Consider the following 8898-nt stretch of genomic DNA (forward strand, 5'->3'; position numbering starts at 1 on the left):
GGTGGTTATCATCAAGCATGGGTTAAGAACATGAATGAGAAGTGGTTATCATCAAGCATGGGCTAATAACATGAATGAAGGGTGGTTATTATCAAGCATGGGCTAAGAACATGAATATGGGGTGGTTATCATCAAGCAAGGGCTAATACCATGAATGAGAGGTGGTTATCATCAAGCATGGGTTAAGAACATGAATGAGAAGTGGTTATCATCAAGCATGGGCTAATAACATGAATGAAGGGTGGTTATTATCAAGCATGGGCTAAGAACATGAATATGGGGTGGTTATCATCAAGCATGGGCTAAGAACAGGAATGAGAGGTGGTTATCATCAAGCATGGGCTAAGAACATGAATATGGGGTGGTTATCATCAAGCATAGGCTAATATCATGAATGAGGGGTGGTTATCATCAAGCAAGGGCTAATACCATGAATGAGAGGTGGTTATCATCAAGCATGGGCTAATAACAGGAATGAGAGGTGGTTATCATCAAGCATGGGCTAAGAACATGAATATGGGGTGGTTATCATCAAGCATGGGCTAATAACATGAATGAGAGGTGGTTAACATCAAGCATGGGCTACAACCATGAATATGGGGGTAGTTATTATCAAGCATGAGCTAATATCATGAATGAGGGGTGGTTATCATCAAGCATGGGCTAATAACAGGAATGAGAGGTGGTTAACATCAAGCATTGGGCTACAACCATGAATATAGGGGTAGTTATTATCAAGCATGCGCTAAGAACATGAATATGGGTTGGTTATCATCAAGCCTTGGCTAATAACATGAATATGGGGTGGTTATCATCAAGCATGGGCTAAGAACATGAATATGGGGTGGTTATCATCAAGCATGGGCTAAGAACAGGAATGAGAGGTGGTTATCATCAAGCATGGGCTAAGAACATGAATATGGGTTGGTTATCACCAAGCCTTGGCTAATAACATGAATATGGGGTGGTTATCATCAAGCAAGGGCTAATACCATGAATGAGAGGTGGTTATCATCAAGCATAGGCTAATATCATGAATGAGGGGTGGTTATCATCAAGCATGGGCTAATAACAGAAATGAGAGGTGGTTATCATCAAGCAAGGGCTAATACCATGAATGAGAGGTGGTTATCATCAAGCATGGGTTAAGAACATGAATGAGAAGTGGTTATCATCAAGCATGGGCTAATAACATGAATGAAGGGTGGTTATTATCAAGCATGGGCTAAGAACATGAATATGGGGTGGTTATCATCAAGCATGGGCTAATAACATGAATGAGAGGTGGTTAACATCAAGCATGGGCTACAACCATGAATATGGGGGTAGTTATTATCAAGCATGGGCTAATATCATGAATGAGGGGTGGTTATCATCAAGCATGGGCTAATAACAGGAATGAGAGGTGGTTAACATCAAGCATTGGGCTACAACCATGAATTTGGAGGTAGTTATTATCAAGCATGGGCTAAGAACATGAATATGGGGTGGTTATCATCAAGCATGGGCTAATAACATGAATGAGAGGTGGTTAACATCAAGCATGGGCTACAACCATGAATATGGGGGTAGTTATTATCAAACATGGGCTAATATCATGAATGAGGGGTGGTTATCATCAAGGATGGGCTAAGAACAGGAATGAGAGGTGGTTTTCATCAAGCAAGGGCTAATGACATGAATGAGAGGTGGTTATCATCAATTAAGGGCTAAGAACATGAATATGGGGTGGTTATCATCAAGCATGGGCTAAGAACATGAATATGGGGTTGTTATCATCAAGCATGGGTTAATATCATGAATGAGGGGTGGTTATCATCAAGCATGGGATAAGAACATGAATGAGAAGTGGTTATCATCAATCATGGGATAATATCCTGAATGAGGGGTGGTTATCATCAATCAGGGCTAAGGACATGAATATGGAGTTGTAATCATCAAACATAGGCTAATAACATGAATGAGAGGTGGTTATTGTCAGGCATGGGTTAATAATGTCAATAGGGGTGGTTATCATCAAGCATGGGCTAAGAACATGAATATGGGGTGGTTATCATCAAGCATGGGCTAATAACAGGAATGAGAGGCGGTTACCATCAAACATAGGCTAACAACATGAATATGGGGTGGTTATCATCAAGCATGGGCTAATAACATGAATGAGGGGTGGTTATCATCAAGGAAGGACTAAGAACATGAATGAGAGGTGGTTATCATCAAGCATGGGCTCAGAACATGAATATGGGGTGGTTATCATCAAGCATGGGCTAATATTATGAATGAGGGGTGGTTATCATCAAGCATGGGCTAAGAACATGAATGAGAGGTGGTTATCATCAAGCATGGGCTAATAACATGAATATCGGGTGGTTATCATCAAGCATGGGCTAATAACACAAATGAGAGGTGGTTATCATCAAGTATGGGCTAATAACATGAATATCGGGTGGTTATCATCAATCATGGGCTAATAACAAATGAAAGGTGGTTATCATCAAGCATGGACTAATAACATGAATGAGAGGTGGTTTTCACTAAGCAAGGGCTAATAACATGAATGAGAGGTGATTATCATTAAGCAAGGACTAAGAAAATGAATGAGAGGTGGTTATCATCAAGCATGGGCTAATAACATGAATATGGGTTGGTTATCATCAAGCAGGGCTAAGGATATGAATATGGGTGGTTATCATCAAGCATGGGCATGGGCTAATATCATGAATGAGGGGTGGTTATCATCAAGCAGGGCTAAGGATATGAATATGGGTGGTTATCATCAAGCAAGGACTAATAACATGAATGAGAGGTGGTTATCATCAAGCATGGGCTAATAACATGAATATGGGGTGGATATCATCAAGCATGGGCTAATAACACAAATGAGTGGTGGTTCTCATCAAGTATGGGTTAATAACATGAATATGGGGTGGTTATCATCAAGTAAGGGCTAATAACCTAATAACATGAATGAGAGGTGGTTATCATTAAGCAACGGCTAATAACATGAATGAAAGGTGGTTATCATCAAGCATGGGCTAATAACAGGAATGATAGGTGGTTATCATCAAGCATGGTCTAAGAACATGAATATGGGGTGATTATCATCAAGCCAGGGCTAATAACATGAATGAGGGGTGGCTATCATCAAGCATGGGCTAATAAGATGAATATGGGTTGGTTATCATGAAGCCTTGGCTAATAACATGAATATGGGGTGGTTATCATCAAGCATGGGCTAATAACATGAATATGGGGTGGTTATCATCAAGCATGGGCTAATAACATGAATGAGAGGTAGTTATCATTAAGCATAGGCTAGCAGAATTAAAGAGGGTTTTTTTTATGATCATGCATGGCATAATATTATGAATGAGGGGTCATAATAATAAAAAATATCAGCTGACTTAGCTGAACGTAGCTGAAATAGAGGAGATATAATTACCCTGCCATGCTGGCAGTCAAGTAAATGACACTATTATTGGAATATTAGAACAAAAGCATCTGTACACATTCTGAAGAAGGAAAAAACATACCCTTGTCAAATTCATACTTAAACAAGAGTCCTGGTGAACAATATTTTATACTTCCCATGTTTAGTAGTTTTGTATGACTATAGGTACTAGTATTGTATGGCTGATTCTCAATTATTAACCAAAGGGTCTAGGTGTGCAGTCTGGCCTTAAGTTCATGCCATTGATAAAATTTGGTCAAGGATATTACTCAAAAACAAAAGGAATTGTGTAAAACACATTTTTCTCAAATGACCTTTATAGACCTTGTGACCACAAATCAATTGGCCTCTTTCAAGCCATAAGTACAAATTCCTACACAGATTCTGATTAAGGTATGTGGTATAGAACCAAAGTTATTATGCTGACAAGAGTCACTACAAGGGACTAATGCTCGGCAGTCTTAAATAAATGTATGTAGTAGCATTTTATGGCAACTCTGGTGCCAACAAAATGTTCATTTTAAGGAATGCAAAATTAATTTGCAAATTAAGGAAGATAAGCCTTTCCAAAGAAATGCAGAATTCAGTACAATAAGATAAAATAAAAGCATCAAGATATTAAAATTCTGTACAAAAATATCTTAAATATCAAATATAGGTAACACACGTAAAAAATTAAAACCAGATAACTTCCAGGAATTCAATATAAAACCAAATCTTTTTAAAACTTTGTTGAAACATTATTCCTGAGCAGTAAGAATTTCAAATTTGCCACTGTGGCTGCCAATTATTGAATTTAAAACTGGCACCATTTTGATTTAGGACAAACTTAAGACACCATTAGATGAATTTCATGAAAACCATATGCTGACAAGACCATGCAGTCAGAGGAGAATTAGTAACCAGATTATTAATATGTCCATTGTGGCTGCAATAACCAAGGTCAGATTGGCACACTTTTATTCAGGACCAAGTAGATGTTATAATTAGTGTTCTGGTGAAAACTTTGTGTCAATATGACTTTCCATTTAAGAGCAGTATTAATACCAAGATTTCTAAGATGGCTGTCATGGTGGTTATACTGGATTTCAGACTGACACCATTTTATTGGTACAAGCATTGACATCATAAGAAGTCATATAAAAACCCAATGCTGATGATACAATGTTCCACTGACAGGTGGAGTGGTGACAAGATTTTTTAAATGACCAATGTGGAGATCATACTGAATGTCAAACTATAACCATTTTCATTTAGGACCAACTAGACCAGGTGTCAGCATCCCATGGCAGGTGTGTCAATGGTGGAATGTCAGATTCTTTGGAAAGGCACATGGCACAGGTTGCAGTTTTGTACTGTATGTAATAAAAGTAATAATTAAATTAAAGGGACAAATATGACTTGGCGTTTAGCACTTTAAAACTGAGCATACCTGGCACATTAGTCATAAATGTTTGCTGATACCTAAATTAGACATTGGGATTTAGCCTATCATGTGCTAAAAATGGCATTAAACCCAACAACAACAACAACAACAAAGACCTTGGGATGAATGTGTGTAAAGTTTCATGGCAATCCTTCAGGTAGTTTGGGAAGAGTAAAGATTACAAACATGTGCTAACAGATGAACATCAAATGACAGGTGATGGAGAATGGATGATTGACAACAGGCCATCCCATAAACTCTTCTAATCAAAGACCAGTAGATGACCAGTAGAGTTCATAAGTTTTCTTCTTTTTAGTCCCAATGACCCAGTGATTCTTTCTTATCCAATGTGTAAACTTTACACAAACTTTGTTGAAGGTACATGGTAAAGAACTCAAAATTTTGTACATAAATCATTTTCCATTTTTCAATCATTGGCCTTGACCTTTGACTTTCTGACCCAAAATCAATAGGCTTGTAACTTACTCAAAGTTTAATCCATCCACAAAGCTTAGTTCAGGTCTGAATTATAGAGCTAAAGTTATTCTGTAGAAGCCATTTATCTTCTTTCTGTCACAGACCTTTAAACTTTTAACTCCAAAATCCATAGGCCTTGCCCTTACTCCAAATGCAGACAGTGGGGAAATAGAGTCATTGTGGTAGTGCTAGACCAGAGGTGGGCAAACTTTCCAGTGCAAGTGCCGCATACACAAATTTACACCTTGTCGCAGGCCACATAGTTCATTAAGTAAAATAATTAATATTTGAAATAGCAAAAACAAAACGTTTTTCTAAATAACATCATAATTAATTTTCAGCTGTTAATATGTTGTTAACATTTAAAAACTTAAACTTAAACTTCAAAAGAAGCACATTTATTTGATAAACAGAGTAACATAAACAGAGTCAGTGCGAATGATAACTTGTTCCTAGGCTGCATGAAAACCCTTGGCAGGCTGCACGAAAGCCCTAGGCAGGCCGCAATCGGCCCATGGGCCGTAGTTTGACCACCCCTTTGCTAGACAATGGGGAAATAGAGTCATTGTGGTAGTGCTAGACAGTGGGGAAATAGTTATTGTGTAGAACAGACAGACTGATAGACATACAAAGTATAGTTGTCATATTGTGGGCATACTGCAAAAGCAGCTGTCAGAAGACTACAACACTTGCCTGCAAATAACATTTATCCAGACATAAGAGGTATGTATATGTCAATGCCAGTGAAAATAGATGATGATATTGGATTTATTTTGTTTAAACAGCTTTTTAAAAAGAAAACACATTCTTGACTATAACATGCCAATAAAATAAGAGCTTAGTGCCATTCCCATGGATATACCAACACAGCCAACCTGGGCTGGCCTCAATGGGTATCAAACCCACAATCATTTATTACATGTTCAGTGCTCCACCAACTGTAAACAAGTGGTACACAATGCTACTTTAGTAACATGGCGATTATTACTTTTTAGTACAGAATTTTTCCTAACATTTCAATATAAAAACATTTATTACCAAAAATTAGATGATCAAACATAGGAAGACTTGGTCTGAGCAAGTACTGAACCCTCAGTGCTTGAATCATGAATCAGCTGTTCTGTCAATCGAGTGACCGTGACTAATGCAGTTCAACCCATTTGTAGCATCTAGTTAGTAACTAACCATTTGCATGAAATCTTTCTATGAAAGATACTAACAATCACACAATGTTCTCCTCAATGGCAGGTACAATCTGTATGCAAAGTTAGAAAGAGTCCACAAAATGCTGTCCTTTAAGAACAGATGTCTATTATGTAGAGGTGTCCAATAAAACAGGTTCATTGTATGCCAATATGCATCTTCGTGCATTGGTAATAATTAATAATTTGTAATCTGACTTGGAAACATTGTGAAAGGATCATTAATGGATGGTTATTGCTGCCATTTTGTTGCACATGTGTCTCATGCCAGGAGTATACATTAGAAGATGGGCACCAGTTTGAATTCTAGCTAACTTACCCAAGTGTATTAGACTGACTTATCTAAATCAGAATAAAATTTAGGAAAACTCTGCCCAGTGTATTAGACTGACTTATAATCGTAATCAGGATACAATTTATGAAAACTCTGCCCAGTGTAAGACTGACTTATCTAAATCAGGATAAAATGTAGGAAAACTCTGCCCAGTGGGAGAAAGGGAATAATCAAGAGTAAACTTTTGACATATAAACCTTTTATATAGTAGTGGGTTTCAAGGGAGATTATCTGGGCTCAAATCAATTTGTTTGTGGGTTTAATGCTATTGTTCAGCACAAGATATGCTATAGACATACCCAGAATATCTGGTGGAAGAAGAACCCCCAAATACCCTGGAAAGTACCTCTGACTTACAAAAAGCAACTGGCAAGCTCTCTCACATACCCACATAAGGCGACCAAGTCTTGAACCCACATGGATATGTGAGTGATCTGTTATGGTTAGTGCCAAAGATCATTTGGGCACCTTGGGCCCCCACTCAAATAACCGAGTTACCCCCTGTAAATAAATACATTGTTATTCTTGTGCTTGTGCATAATTATTTTATAGGAGAATCAAATATCTGTTTGAAATATGTCCATTTATTCCAGCTTGAAAATGACAGCATCATGTATTTTAATTTTCTGCTTGAGTTTAACAAGCACATTTGAAAGAATGCCAACTCTAGGAAAAACATAAATATTTAATGTGCACCAGGGCCTTAATCAAATGGAAGAATCAACTGATAAAAACACAGTCAGCTATATCTGACAGTCCCAACACCACCACACATGAAATGGGACTCATTTTGCAATCACAAGTCATTTTGTTACATTAAAAACAAGGCAATCAATTTATGTACATAACATTCTCAAAAAGAAAATAAATAACTTTAATCAAAACATAAACTAATCTGAAACAAAAATGGAAGCTACACAAATATCCCAACTTTATTTCAGAGCTCACAGCTAAGGTCAAAAGGTCAAAATAGCAAGGGTACATGTACAAAATAAATTATTTTAATTTTCTTATTAACCATCTCAAATATAAATAAAATATACTGATGAGTTTACGAAATATAAACAAATGGAAAAAAAAATTGACAAAATCTTATAGATTTTCTATGTTGGTGACCTTGACTCAAAAAGGTGTCCGATGCATTTAGGAATCATTTGTTAATTAATAGCTTTAACCAAAACCTAAGCAGTACACTGTATATGTGAGAAAAGTGACAGGTATGTCTCACTTTTTCACTAATAGGTCCCGACAAAAATCATAATTATTTTTAGTCTTGTTAATTTCTCTCTTATTTAAATGTGTAGATTGTTAAAGGAAACTATTATATGTATTTATTTTCTTTATTATACTTTGCACACTTAAAAAATAAATAATAATGAGAAGTTTCCACTAATATGGTCATTGCCCTCTGCTGCCCACCACCATCACATGACTGCAATACTGTAAACTGGGTATGGTACTGTATCAATGTCAGAAAATAATTGATATGATCATATTTTTTTAAAAAATCATCTGAGATCTTAATATGAAGCCTAATGGCAAATAATAACACAATGTGTATTTTCAGAGAGTAACACGATCAGTTTACAAAAAAAACTATTAAATACAAAAACTGTGGGCCCTCTATTATGTGCAAGTATTTCCAGCTAGAAGTTAAACGATGGCAAGTACAGTAATTTTAAAATGATGAAATTGTTTGTTGAAACAGACCATAATAAGGTAAATTTTGAATTTGTTTGCTGCAGATCGTAAATCAAAATCTATTAATGCTACCTTTCAGTGAAATATTTAAAATCAAAAGGCCATAACTTTGTAAAATATGATCAAATCTGCTGATCATTTCAGTCTGGATATGTCATGATAAAACTTTTCAGCAAAGTGGCTGAAATCAAACAAAAGATGATGTGAATACTCTCATGTTTAAAGTCTATCAGGGTCTATTACTCTGCAAAATTATCAAAATCGGGTCAGCATCAACATTATCAAAGGCTTTGCTGTGAAGAAGCTG

The sequence above is a fragment of the Sinohyriopsis cumingii genome, chromosome 12, assembly GCF_028554795.1.
Source record: "Sinohyriopsis cumingii isolate HCF-2022 chromosome 12, ASM2855479v2, whole genome shotgun sequence".
Classification (NCBI taxonomy): domain Eukaryota; kingdom Metazoa; phylum Mollusca; class Bivalvia; order Unionida; family Unionidae; genus Sinohyriopsis; species Sinohyriopsis cumingii.